This window comes from Apium graveolens, chromosome 5 (assembly GCF_009905375.1).
Source record: "Apium graveolens cultivar Ventura chromosome 5, ASM990537v1, whole genome shotgun sequence".
Lineage (NCBI taxonomy): Eukaryota > Viridiplantae > Streptophyta > Magnoliopsida > Apiales > Apiaceae > Apium > Apium graveolens.
This window is the reverse complement of record NC_133651.1, coordinates 267,061,451-267,076,986: the sequence shown is the minus strand read 5'-3', so window position 1 is coordinate 267,076,986 and position 15,536 is coordinate 267,061,451. Positions and strand designations below refer to the sequence as shown.

The 15,536-nt window shown below is 35.6% G+C and overlaps 1 non-coding gene across 1 annotated transcript; it reads left to right on the top strand.

The window, feature by feature from the left end:
• The first annotated feature begins 11,940 nt into the window (after window positions 1-11,940).
• LOC141663324 (small nucleolar RNA R71) lies at window positions 11,941-12,047 on the top strand. Its single transcript, XR_012551403.1, has one exon. It is a non-coding gene; the product is annotated as a small nucleolar RNA R71 (small nucleolar RNA).
• Window positions 12,048-15,536: the final 3,489 nt, after the last annotated feature.

The window sequence follows — 15,536 nt, the reverse complement described above, 5'->3', positions numbered from 1 at the left end:
GTGAACTCCCATTGCACCACCTGTGACCTCCTTAAGGATGGCTAAGGTGATTTTCCTTGCAGGTATAGCTGATTTTTGGAGCTATGAGAGGAGTGATACACTTGTGAGAAAGAGTGTAAACACGAGTGAAGAGAAGAGTGAAACACATGTGAGGTACACTAAACAGAATCATACACTCACAGTGAGGAAGAAAGAGAAACTACTTGTTATTTCTTTTCCAACCAAGTGAAATATGAGAACTCCTTCAGACGACGGCATACATTCCTTCTTTAAGGGGGAGATAAAAGCTTAAGTAATAGTTTGGAGGATTCCTCAACTAAGGGGGAGAAATAGCAGGGAGTAAGAAAAAGATCCTACACATGTACACTACACCACACCATTGTTGTTTGTAACTGCGGATCCTATTGTACGGGAGAGGTGGTAAACACAAGGTGATTTTCTAGTAAGGGAAGAAGCTGTTAGGGGAGTACCATTGGTTTTTATCTGCGGATCCTATTGTACGGGAGAGGTGGTAAACGAAGGTGATCTTCTTTAATCAGTTGATTCTCATAGGGGGAGAAGAAAGAGAGATATGGGCTTCTCAACAGGAAATGTGGTTGTACAAATGAAGATGAAACTACTTGAAGATATGTTCAGTCTAGAGGAACATCTATTTGGAATCTGGAAAATGTTAAATCTAGTCCAGAACTTTTCTACTATTTACTTTGCATTTCTTTTTATATCTTTTTCTTATTTGTTAGTTGAGTTATCCTCTAGGTATTTGTGTGTTATTGCCTAACAAACAAATAGGGGGAGATTGTAAGTCATATGTCATAGCCTATTTGTATATTCGAGGATTCAACTCAACTCAAATAAGAATGTAATAAGTAAATAGTGGATCGACCGTCAGAGAGATCTCGCAAAGTAATATCTGTCAAAGGATTCAGAAACAAGGTTCATCTACAGACTTGAGGAGTTAATTCACTGGAAGAAGTTCAAGAAGTTGATCATGCCTCAGTGATATAAATCAAGATCGTGGATTTAATCAAGTGACAGAGATCTCGTCAGAGTATCATTAATTACAAGGATTTAATCTGAAGAAAATCAAAAGTATCAAAGTCAAGACATGAAGAAACGTCACGGAAGTTAGTCACTCATGAACCAGACAGTACATCGAGTGTCAACGTTGAAGTGGTGGAATTGATTCATAATTTTCAGTGATTTTCAGAAGATTTGCAGAAGAATGGTTGCTGCTCAAGACTAGAATTAATTCTCTATTAATTAATTAAGTCATCTAATTTAATTAAGAAAATAAATTATATCTGCGAAGAATAATTTATTTATTAATTGAATTAATTGATTAATTAATTCTGAATTAATTTTAGGAATTTTCAGAAGTTTAATTGGTTTAAAAATAGTCTTAAATTAGCAAGACAATTGAAAATGAACTAGCATGATAATCTGGATTGTCATACCGATTGTCATGCCAAGTCATTTCAATTGTCATACCGAAAGTTACACTAGGAAGGAGATTGTCTTGCTAGTTCAACTGATTGTCATACCGATAGTCATTGTAGTTCAATCAGATTGTCTTGCTAGTACAATTGAAAGTCCTACTGAAAGTCTTGCTGAGCCAAAGAGATTGTCCTACCGATTGTCATTGCAGTTCAAGTAATTTTGTTGGATTGCATACAAAAAGAAAAAGAAGCAGAAGACATTCACTCACTGAAAAATACAAGAACACAGCAGCCGCCTAAGAAATATTTCATTGTTCTCTGCTGAAATTCAAAGATCAATTTCTAGATTGCAAAGTTAAATCCAATCAACTAGAAATCTTTATCTTGTTCTTGTGTAACAATCTAGCGGATCAAAATCCCTAGAACTTAATCTCAAATCGCGTTTAGCATTTGATTCTAATTATTGCAAAAATAGAAAAAGTTCATGTCGAATTTATTCTAGATTTGTGATAATTAATTTGAGATTAATACCTTGTAATCGATACAGTTGTTGTAACACCTTTCAAGTTTAATAATATTTTTATTTAACTTGAATTTTGTTTCACATTTTTTTTTCCGCATTTATTCGATTATTTGGTAACGTTTGTATTCAACCCCCCCTTCTACAAACACATTGGGACCTAACAAATTTGTACTGCAGTCTTGGTCTCAGCGCCTGGTTACACGTACTACGAGGTGATAATTGGGATAGTTTAATAAAAAGCTCCCGTTTATCGAAAATACGGGTTTTATTGATTTACCGAAACGAATATTGTATCGAAAATGTTGCGCCGGGACCCGCGCAGGACAAACCGTACACCGGATTGAAAAAGTCGAAACATGGAAAATGCTCGGAATATTGCAATTAGGTTAGAAAGGAGTTCTCGAAAGAGTTTCGGGTTCCAAAAACGTAACAACGGTTGACGTCGGTTGGTTCCCGTTTTTATAAAAATAGATTTTAATTACCCGGAAAAAGATTTTAGAAATTTCATATGATTCTTATAAATCCATAAACCAACATAAAAATAATTAGGAAGATATGACAATTATCTATATTTTGTTTTGGACATATAAAAATTAAAATACTCAATTAGTATTATTTTTGAATATCCAAGTACAGATAACACTTAACAATTAGCTCATAGAATATATATTGAACACACATACTAATTATTTATTAGCAAAAATAATTACACGATATATCCCGGATATTACATCCTTTCCCCCTTAAAAGGATTCTGTCCTCAGAATCTCCTAAGAACACAAATAAGGGTACTTTTCTCTCATATCACTTTCTAATTCCCAGGTTGACTCTTCAACCTTTGGGTTTCTCTACAATACTCTTACTAACTTTACCACTTTATTTCTCAATACTTTCTCTCTTTCCTCTAGAATCTCTATCAGACTCTCTACATATGATAAATCTGCCTGAAACTCTATTGGCTCATATTCTATTACATGCCTGGAGTCTGGATTATATTTCTTGAGCATCGATACGTGAAAAACATTGTGAATGTGCTCCATGTGCGGGGGTAACGCCAACTCGTCAGCTACTTTACCAATGCACTTTAGGATTTCAAAAGGTCTGACATATCTTGGGCTAAGCTTCCCTTTTTTTTGTCCAAACCTCGTTAGTCCTTTCCACGGTGATACTTTCAATAATACCAAGCTTCCTTCTTCAAATTCCATGTCTTTTCTTGACTGGTCTGCATATTTCCCCTGACGATCTTGTGCGGCTATTAATCTCTTCTGGATAATTTCAACAACTTCCTTTGTCTGCTGCACCAATTCAGGTCCGAGTATTTTGCGTTTTCCTACTTCGTCCCAATATATTGGAGATCTGCATTTGCGTTCCTAAAGGGCTTCATAGGGTGGCATCCCAATACTGGCGTGATAATTGTTGTTATAAGCAAACTCTACCAGGGATACATGCTCGTCCCAACTTCCTTTAAAATCAATAACACAAACACGTAGCATGTCCTCGATTGTTTGGATCTTTCCTTCACTCTAGCTGTCCGTCTGCGGGTGGTAAGTCGTACTCATATTCAATCTTGTTCCTAAACATTCTTGAAAACTCTTCCAAAATCTTGAATTACATCTTGGATCTCGATCAGATACGATAGACACAAGAATTTCATGACGAACTACAATTTCCTTCAGGCACCTATGGATCAACTTATCGAGCGAAAATCTTTCGTTTATAGGCAGAAAATGAGCTGACTTGGTAAATCTATTCACTATAAGCCAAATGGCATCATGATTAGTTTTTGTGCTTGGTAACCCCAACTATAAAATCCATGGTGATATGCTCCCATTTCCAAACTTCCAGTGACTATAGCAATCCACTTGATCTCTGATACTCTACTTTAACTCTGTTGACATATATAACATCTGCTAATTCATTCCACAATTCCTCACTTCATATCTAACCACCTATAATTTCCTTTAAATCTCTATACATCTTGGTACTCCTTGAATGGATTGAATACCTCAAATTATGAACTGCCTGTAAAATTTCATTCTTCAGTTCCATCACTGGTGGAATCCAAATTCTAGAAGAAATCCTAAGAATACCTTGATCATCCTTTTTGCGTGCACTATTCTTCCCATACTAAATGATTTATATCCTGATCTACTACCTCTTCCTGACACTTCTTTATCTTTTCTAACAATCCCGACTGAAAAGTTATACTTATATATTCTCACTCCTTTTTGGATCATGCACTCTGACTTCCAATTCCAACTTCTAGAATTTCCATAGATAATTCTTCTGGTACAGTCTCTATGTTCATTCTCTCTCCTTCTTGCTCATCTCTTGCCACTACATTTGCTTTTCCTAGAGAGTTAATACTTCAACTCTTGTGGTCCGTATATATCTCACATCTTTCTCTATACTTATAATATTTCCCAATCTTTCAAAATGAATATTATTGTTGCTTTTAATTCCCAATTATGAGTAGGGTACTTCTGCTCATAAGGTTTCGGTTATCTGGATGCATATGCAATAACTTTATTGTTTTGCGTCAACACACATCCTATTCCCTTACGAGAAGTATCATTATAAACTACCAAATCTCCCTGATGATTTCAAAGTGATAAAATAGGTGTTGTAACCATTCTTTTATTTAACTCCGCAAAGCTTTCTTCACCCTTCTCCATTTCATATAACCTTCTTGCTTTTCCTGGTTAACTTCATCTCTAATATTACAACTTTCAAGAAATCTTGCATAAATTTCCAATAATAACTGGCCCATGATAAAACTTCTTACTTTTGTTGGTGCTTCTGGTCTTTCTTCATTCATACTATCTTTAAATTTTTCTACTGAATCCCCTTTTGTCTCCTCCTTACTGACTGTCTATACTAAGAATTATACCTCCTGCCATTAAAGTTTTCACCTGGTAAACTCTTTTTATACTGCTTCTTTCTTCTTTGACTCCTCAGCTATCATTGTATAGGTTGCATGGTTCTTCTTAATTAACGCAAGTATATCTTATCCAAATTCTTCCTTCAAAATTCTACTCATCAAATTTAAATATCACTGGTATATCAGTTCATCCCACTAACATTTCTAGAATTTTATAACAACAGTACTGATTTCTGAAAATCATTTTTGATATGTCCATAAGTTCAATCTTCACTTGGTAATATACCCAGTCTTAAATCAATCTTATAAAAATACCTTGCTTCGTTCATTTAGTTAAACAAATCATTTGTTTCGAGGTAACAGATATCTGCTCTTGAGAGTAAACTTGTTGAGCTTTTGCTAACACATAATCTCACCCTTCCATCTTTCTTATTAACACATCGTGCCGGTGCACTTTAAGGGGGTACGCTAGGTCCAGTTGCTTTTTCTTTTAATCATCTCATCCGTTTGCTCTGGTAACTTCTTCATTTTATCTGGTGCCATTCTGCGCGGGGCTTTGAACACTGGCTTCATTTCACGTACTAAATCAATCATAAACACATTTTCTTTATCTAAAGGAAATATTGGTAACTCATCTGGAAATGTCTTGATACTGTAAAATCTTCAAGTTCGGTCTGCTCCTAACTCTTATTTATAATCGCCATAGCACTTATATTTTGGTCACTGTAATCTTAAATTATTTTTAACAAATTCTTTACTTTCCTTTGTCCTTTAAACTTCTTCCTGTTTTCCTTTGGCGTCTCCAGAACTATCTTCCGTCACGACGGTTTACCTGGGCATCACACTTGAATAGTTAATCCACTCCTTATAATAATATCAAATCTTCTTATCTCAAATGATATCAATTCTTCACATCTTAATGCCAGAATTATCGATTCTGTCATTGGTACTTACATATTTAATGACTACACATTCTTAATTTGCTAGTCCTTTAGTCCTAGACTTATTGATTCGACAGGATAATTCATCTTATCAATAAAACCTTGAGAAATATATGATCAAGTTGCTCCCATATCTTTTAATACTTTAACGCATAAGGTATCCGCAATAATCTTCCATGTCATCATATCCATATTCTAAATAACATATCGCAAATTCTCGTTCTCGGAGACGTATCCCTTATTGAAGTAGATTCCCTTAACTGTTAATGCATCCCGGGCTAGGGACAGTGATTTGTAATTTTCACCATATGCCCTTGTTTCCTTCCCATGCATGCGAGGTAGATGAGACTTTGCCCGCTGAGTGTATAATACGTTAACTTTTGTTTGAAAAACTCTCGCAAGGAACAACGGTACAACGAAACAAATAGAAGGATTCACAATTTTAATAAACGTAGAGTTGAAGAGAAAGAAGAAGTAATGATTTGAATATGAATGAGACAACCATATTAGTACTGAAGATGGCCAGTCTTTCATACCGTGTGGCATACAGCACATGATTAGGTGGCGTCCCACCCGACTCTTTGTCATTCCGATAAAGTGTTTCATCATAACACTGTTTGTCCCAATCAGAAAGCAAAACCCGAGGGGAACAATTAAATTTGAAAGGAATGCAAAATTCTCTGTTTTGACGTTATCAGAAAGAATTTATTAAGAAAAGGAGTTCATACATTTTTAGGAATTAAAAAGGAATATATGCTGTAATGTTGAGGACAAGAATGATACCATTGATCACCATCCACATTTCACTTGTATTCATCTTTTGAGTTTGATTGATCATATCCCAATTGAATCATATAGTAACTTTAGAAGTATGCTAAAATGCCTTCGTAACTAAGCATTATGGTAGATTCTTACTTGTTAAGTCTCGCATCTGTAACGTCGTACCTACACGTATAATACTTTAACAATTTGATCATAATGGCGCTCTTATCAGATAACCTTGAGTTTCCTCTTTCTAATATGGAATAACAGTAAATCATTCAACATAACGATCATTTTATTAATAATATTCTTCCTTTAGAAGAGTCTGAAATTTTTCCCAATCTTCTTCGGTCATGCTCAGGCTTCCGTTTAATCAATGAATTCTTCAAACTCTGATAATCCCAGTAATTGGATGAATAGTTATTCCATACACTGGTTTTGTTGTTAATCTTATCAAACAATATTTGTACCTTCTTGTTAGGAATAACCAACTTCCTCATAATCGCAGATTACTTCGTCCTCTGAATTTAACAAACTAAATCTAAAATAATATCCTTCCAGCTAATCCGAGCCTTTTGACAAACAAGAATCTCAAGTAGTAACTTGACAACCGATGTTTAAAACTTATTTTATTCGAAAAGGCTTTTAGAAATGTTGTGAGGAAAAATCTTTTTCGAAAACTTGTTAAAAATTTTGAAAATTTTGAAAATCACACCTCTGGTTGTCCTCACTATATGAGTTGGTTGTTGTCCTTCTTATGACCAAATACCAAGTTAAAGAAATGATCACTCAAAGGTCCATTCACTTCCATTTATCTCCTCTCCTTCATTGGGTCTATTATCTTCCTTAATCGATGTAAACTTCAACTGTCGTTGCATGTTATCTTATTCGCAGCTTCACATTAAGGCTCCCATACTGGTAGTACTCCCGTTAACCACTTTGTAATCATTGAGTGGAATAGACTATCCCATAGTCAACAAGTCAGCTAATATCACATCATTACAACATTATTAATTTCAAGAAATCTTCAGATCCCTCATCTCCTCTAATCCTCTTTCTTCAACACTTATCTACTCCATTCCACAAGCTAGTCATGAGTGGCCTAATTACTAATAGCTTCTTTTAAACGGATACAGCCATCCTCCAGAACACTTGAATCTTCTTTCTAAACTCCTTCTCACCTTAATTTATATCTCAATACTCACCGTTTACTGCCGCTATCGCGTCCCTTCTCGCAAACGCTATTATTTCGGTAGAAAGGTTTTTAAACTAAGGATGTAGAATATGGTGTATAATAGACAGAAAAGATACATTCATAGTTGAATGTTCAAAAGAACAAGAATAAGCAAATGAAGGTTCTTGAATAGGTAGTCTCATATCGAGACATGATAGAATAGCGTTGAATAACTTGGAGAGGCGCAATTGTCATAACAGAAAGTAATACCATTAATACTGATGGAGAACAAGGCGCAAATTGAATCTGGGAGAAGATGACGATCCTTAAACGGAAGGTTCCAAAAGATCAGTTGATGCAGGGAAATCAGGATCTGCCATTGCCGTTGCCTGGATATCACGTCGCTAGTCAAGAATCCCGAATCGCAACACGAATCGTGCCGGAGACCTACTATACAGTCGCACTCAACCTCACAATGACCTATCTTTCTATTTCCTATTCCTTATCCTAACCCTCTACCCAATCCCAACAATCTAGGCTTATTTCAGTGACTTATAACCTGTAGCTCTGATACCAACCTGTGGCGCCCTCCAAACCCGGGTCAGAAGTTTGGGGTCCACAACACAAACACAATATATCAACCTGTATAAGAAATATTATTTATAATGACCCTGCTTCACAAAACCACGGATCGCAACAGGTTAAAGTATGAAAACAAGCCACAACCTTAATTATTACATCGTACCAAATCCCAACTAATTTAACTTACAATTGATAATAAAATCATTATTACAATCTTGCTATCTCACTACTGTCATAAGCTCCTGCTAGCTCGATCAATCATAATCTGGAATCCTAGCTCGAACATTGAACTGGGAAACCTTGCTATAAAACGTATCCTTCTTAACTGTAGAATATATAAAAAGATTCGCAAGAGTGAGCTAACTAGCTCAGCAAGTCATATTATCAATAACTGAGGTTAGACAATAATAAATGAGATGATTCAAAGGAATCAAGTTTCTTGTTAAACAATCAATAGAATTGGATTATTCATTTTAAGTTTTTAAACCAAGGTTAGGCTGCTGATCAGTCACGCACTAACCCCGAGCAAAGCACACAACACTGCTCTAACTATTGGATCCAAGACACACATTGGCCTAACTTGACCATCGATATGGTCTGACCACGAATCTGGTCCAAACAAAGAAAACTATCCAATTCTAAAGCATTTCAATATGATAAACAATAGAGTTCAATAAAACCAGATCATAATCAATAACCATAAAACATTTGTAAAAGAGCATGGTAAAAGTTCATAGTTACCAAAAAGGGTATGTCAAAATACATAAAAGAAGTGGCCTCCAGCCGGTAGGATAATCGGGTATTAGATGAATAGTGTTTTTCCAAAGTTTTAGTGCTTTGATATCACAAGGTATAGTTAAGTATAAAAGTTTTTGTATATATAAACAATTTTGTTCCAGTGTTTGGTATATGATGGATATATATTTGTGGTGTAGTATCGTATTTGTGTGGTTTAATATTTAGTAAATCCACAAGAAATGGTTCACAAAGAATAAGGCTTACGGCTCAAAGATCAAATAATGTGGCTCAGGTTCAAGGCTGGAGGATTCAAAGTATTTCCAATATAAAAGAGAGCTATTTTGAATATTAACAATAGGTCACAAGAGAATTTAGAAATATTTGCAATAAATCTCGAGAAAGGTTTAGAATTACTTGCCTTATCATAATTGATTCCAACCCCACTTGTACGTGTCTATGACTCTATTCGACCACCATTCATCTGTTTCTCCTATGCCTTGCTTCTAATCTCTGCTCATTTACTGTATTTTCTACATGTCAATTCTATTTTCTGATCACCTGCTTCTCTTTCTTATGCCTTGCTTACTCTGCTAGGCATCATAAGTATCTATCAATATTCCACTCATACGATTCTATTCAACACATACTTCTATCTACCCTTCGTTTCACCCAAATCCGATTAACGGATTGAAAGTTATGCCATAAACAGTAATCATCGAATATATAAACCGACAGTCAATCAACAAGTCACACATAATACATCACGTAATCAATGACATATCATTTATAAAGACATTTCGGGTCATAAATAGGCTTTCTAGTATTTAAAATGATTTTTAAAACATTTTTCGGAATTAAAACGGGTCGTTGGATCAATTTCGGAATAATAAACAGTGCTCGGTTGGCCAATTCTGGCTCCGAAACAATTTTAGAATAATTATCGAGCCTTGAAAATAATTTAGAATAATATTTTAAAGCTCGAAACTATTTTTCAAAATTTTTAAATCATTTTTAAATAATTAAATCTAATTAAATAATTAATTAAAAATGAATTAATAATTAACTAAATCAATTAATCAATTAATTTTCGAATTAAGAACATTCATACGGGTTATAAACCCTAATTTTGAAATTCGAAAATCAAACTCAAATTTGAACATGTTATTGGACTCCAAATCAGACGTATAATATACCAAAATCATCAGGAAAACAAGCTCTACAACATACAATCATCAAATCATACAAACAATCATCCGAACAAAAATTCATATTTTTCATGAAAATAATTCGAAAATAATTAAATTTATAAAAAATCAACCTTTGATTCTGCAGTAAAACAGGTCATGGAATCTGATAGTACTCCTTGAGACCTTCAAATTGGTTACTCCAACTTTCCAAACGGATTTCACTAACACCTTGAATTTGTGGTTTGATTCTCAGAAAGGTTTATAAATATATGATTTTTCTCTGTAAAAATTATATAATTATCTGTCTGCAAATGATTTTGATACGAAATAAAATACGGTAAAAGGCTATTTATTATTACGGAGAATTAGTATCCCGTTGGATCATTCCGGATATAAAACGGTACGTTTATTTATAAAAACTGATCCAAACGGTATCGGTTTTCGGGATAATTATCCAAATCAGTAGAATTTGTACTGCGGTCTTGGTCTCAGCGCCTGGTTACACGTACTACGAGGTGATAATTGGGATAGTTTAATAAAAAGCTCCCGTTTATCGAAAATATGGGTTTTATTGATTTACCGAAACGAATATTGTATCGAAAATGTTGCGCCGGGACCCGCGCAGGACAAACCGTACACCGGATCGAAAAAGTCGAAACATGGAAAATGCTCGGAATATTGCAATTAGGTTAGGAAGGAGTTCTCGAAAGAGTTTCGGGTTCCAAAAACATAACAACGGTTGACGTCGGTTGGTTCCCGTTTTTATAAAAATAGATTTTAATTACCCGGAATTTTTTTTTAGAAATTTCATATGATTCTTATAAATCCATAAACCAACATAAAAATAATTAGGAAGATATGACAATTATCTATATTTTATTTTGGACATATAAAAATTAAAATACTCAATTAGTATTATTTTTGAATATCCAATTACAGATAACACTTAACAATTAGCTCACAGAATAGATACTGAACACACATACTAATTATTTATTAGCAAAAATAATTACACGATATATCCCGGATATTACATACCAGGTTGACGATTTAGCAAGGCATTGGCAATTTGCCCAATTTGATTTTCCAAAGTCTTGATAGAAACAGCTTGGCTCTTGTACATAAGCTTCAACTCCTCTAATTCAGATTTTTCATTAGCTTGCTGCAGCTGGAGTTGTTGTTTTGGCGCATACCGCGGTTGCTGAAAACTAGGGGTTATACTGCTTAGCTGAATACTGCTGATAAGTCTGTTGAACCGCATTCTGAGCATTGCTCCAACTGAAATTAGGATGATTGCGGTTGTTTGGATGATAGGTGGCTGGCACAGGTTGCTGCGATCGCTGGTAGTTGCTTACGAACTGAGGCCATTCATTAGAAATTGCGCACTGATCAGTTTCATAGGCACCAGCACAAAGTTCACATACACTAGTGATTTGATTAACTCCATAATTAGCCAAAGTGTCCACCTTCATTGTCAAAGCCTTAAGTTGGGAAGCGATAGCAGTTGCTGCATCCAACTCCAAAATTCCTGCAACTTTTCCCTGAGTCAACCTCAGGGTAGGATTCTGGTACTCATTAGCAACCATCAGTTCAATAAGTTCATAAGCTTCATCGTAGCTCTTAGCCCATAAGGCTCCTCCTAATGCTGCATCAAGCATGGGCCTAGAAGTAGGAACTAATCCATTATAGAAACAATTAATAATCATCCAATCAGGCATGCCATGGTGTGGGCACTTCCATAGCATCTCCTTATATCGATCCCAAGCCTCACACAGAGATTCTCCAGTTTACTGCGTAAACTGGGTAAGAGCATTTCTGATTGCTGCTGTCTTCGCCATGGGAAAGAATTTAGTGAGAAAATTTTGAGCAAGATCTTCCCAAGTTTCTATAGACCCTGCTGGTAGAGAGTGTAACCAGCACTTAGCTTTGTCCCTCAGAGAGAATGGAAAGAGCCATAGCTTGATAGCATCTTCAGTCACACCAATGAACTTAAAAGTGTCGCAGATCTCGATGAAATCCCGGATGTGCATGTTGGGATCTTCGGTAGGATAACCCCCAAACTGAACTGAGTTCTGTATCATCTAGATCGTGCTTGACTTGATCTCAAAAGTTTTAGCCGCGATGGCTGGTCTAATGATGCTAGAATGAATGTCATTAATCTTAGGCTTAGAATAGTCCATCAAAGCCTTCAGATTTGCTGCTTGATCACCCATAGCTGCTATAATTGGCTCTTCAACTTTCTCTTCTTCTTATACCTTCTTTTCTTCCTCAGTAACTTCCCTGCAAATTACCACAAGTTCTTCCTCGGATTTATCCAGTGTTCTCTTACGAGTACGCGAACGCGTATGCATACACCCTCGCTAGATCACCTGAACAAGATAAGGAAACAAATAAGTAACAATGTCCGAGTCAATGAACTTTAACGACCACTGATGGAAAGCACATAAACTAGTAATTAACACTGCAGTCCCCGGCAGCGGTGCCAAAAACTTGTTAGTCGCTAAACACGCACTAATATTACATGCAAGTATACGAGTTCGCAAGTAGTATGAGATATAAATCAGATTCGATCCCGCAGAGACTGTATTGGTTAACTATCTATATTACGCACCTAAACAATAATGTATGGTTATTATTCAATGCTAATACTATAAAAAAGTAAGATTGGTTAACCTCAACATGTAATGGTGATGATATTAATCGAACAACACGAAACTGATAATCGCCAATTTTCGTTATACGAATACTATTCTACCAAACATCCACAATTTAGATAGAAGTTGAATAGGCATCAATTATGTTGAGACCCTATATGTCTACAGAATTTGACAACATAACGATTTAAGCACAAGTTATTCATGATGATTATACAGGGCAAGTAAAACGGTTAGAGTTACCCACTAATCATGCATACAACACATGAACCTATGCTAGCATGGCAAGTTCTAAATCTCAAGATCCACTGTCGCTTCACCAGAGATTAATAGGCTATCTTACATGTTCGCGACGCATATAAGATGAATAAGCACAACCTATACTAGATATCATACAATCACCACATACCAAGGTATTAAACAATTAACTAAAGAATTCCATAGTAAATCCGCTAGAATCCCATGATCACGATTAACCCATAATAGAACTCATCGTCACCATGGGTTCATATGAAAGCATGATAATAATACAACGATATAAGGCTGAAAAATACTTAATAAATAATGAAGTACGTCACAAGAGTATTAAGGTTCAAAGCATAAAGAAAACTAGCATCCACTGTTACAACGAATTAAATGAATCACAAGATAAACTAATGCTTCCTCTTCTTCGTTGTTACGTGCTAAAATGGTCTTCTCAATCTTCTTGCCTTCGCTCTGGTTGAAGAAAACGTCTTCCCATAAGGTTTATATAAGAGTCCAGGAGTCACTGCGCCAACAGAAGCCCAAACTGAATTGAAAACAAATAAAACCAGAATTTGAAATTCCACACGCATGCGGCCGCTTGCTCCCTCCACGCGGTAGCGTGCTGGCACGTGGTCGCCTGCTCCTAGCGCGCGGTCGCGTGCTACCCTTCTGGAAAATTCTCTATTTTGCTCCTGTTTGTGCTGATTTCCTTGCTCATCACCCCTAGACTGATTCCAAGCACTTCCTTAAGCTTTATTTGATGAATACCACTTATTTAAGCAAGTTATACACTGAAATGCAAAAACACTAAAAAACGTGTCAAATTCACAAAATACTTTAGTCCAAGACACCAATTCAAGCTGTTATGAGAAGCTCTAAGTGGTATAAAATGCCACTTATCAGATGTATGTGGACATAAAGCTACCACCTGGTCCAAATGAATTGAAAGTCTACATATGCAGCAAAATGAATTTATTTTTTTGGTTATCTTCTTCAGCAGAACAACTTAGTTTATGAGAGCTCTATTAAAGCTTCTCATTTATTATCCTTGTAAACATAGTGTTATGCTGTTGAATTTATTGTAGCTAATCAATACATTGATTATATTTTAGCAACCTCAAGGATTATATTAATAAAACAATATATTCCTCGAATTGTTTTTGTGTCTATTTTGATTCTGTACTTATAACGAAGAACTTGTAAATGAATCGAAAAAATTGTAGGTATCGTATTCAACCCCCCCCTTATACGATACTTTGGGACTAACAATTGGTATCCGAGCTTGTTGATTGACATACAAATCAAGATCCGGAGAAAGAAACAAGTTCTTGAAAAATTTCTTGAATTTTTTAATTTCAAAAATTCTCATTTCTTGAAATTTTTGAACTTTAAATATTTTTTATTCCGCCAAGATGATGAACCACCAAAAAATTGGAAGTATCAAGGTTCCCCCATTCGATAGAGATAATTACAACCTATTGAAAAAAACGATGATGCTGTTTATGAAAGTTTCGAATGCACTTTATGTTGGGATATTACTGAATGGCCCTTATGTCCCGATGGAAGTAGTTGCTGAATCCACAACTGCAAATGGTGCAAGAATTCCTTCCTAGTATACTCCCAGGGATCCGTTTAAATATACGGAGACTGACAAGGAGTTGATAAATCTGGACACAAGTCTTCAACTCATGATTGTGGAATCGACCGATATTGATATGAGCTATCAACTTGTAGGATGTAATAGTTCAAAGGATATGTGGGATACCATTGAGCTTTTAAAGGAAGGTACAGAAGAAGTCAAAGAGAATAGGATGGATATTCTGACGACTCAGTATGAGGCATTCAAACTTCAACCCGGAGAATCACTGTCTTCACTCTTTGAGAGATATACAAGACTGTTAAGTGAATTAAAGCTGTAAGGGAAAGTTTATCCTATATGAGAGTCTAACAGAAAGTTTATGCTGACGCTCCCAGTTCACCTGAAACAAAAGAACACATCAATTAGGGAAAAAGCTGATTTTATTACTATGTCCCTGGATGTAATCTATGGAAAGCTAAGAACTTATAAAATGGAACAAGAGCAGAGAGCTATTATCTATGGACATGGTTCTATTGACAGTAAGAGTACAGCACTTGCAAAAACTACCGTACTTGTAGTTCGTGAACTTGAAACCCCAGAAGACAAGGTTGCACCCTCCTCAACAATCAAGAAAATTGCTGTAACTGAAATTTCTCATGGTGAGCCAGCGGATGAAAGTGATTTTTACACTCAGGAAGAACTTGAACAGTTGGAGGACAAATCTATGGCATACATGGCTGCAAAATTTAGTCATGTTAGATTCAGAAGGAAACCCAACTATAAACCAAGGGGTTCATCAGGGATATTTCAGAAAGGAAGCTACTCATCAGGGT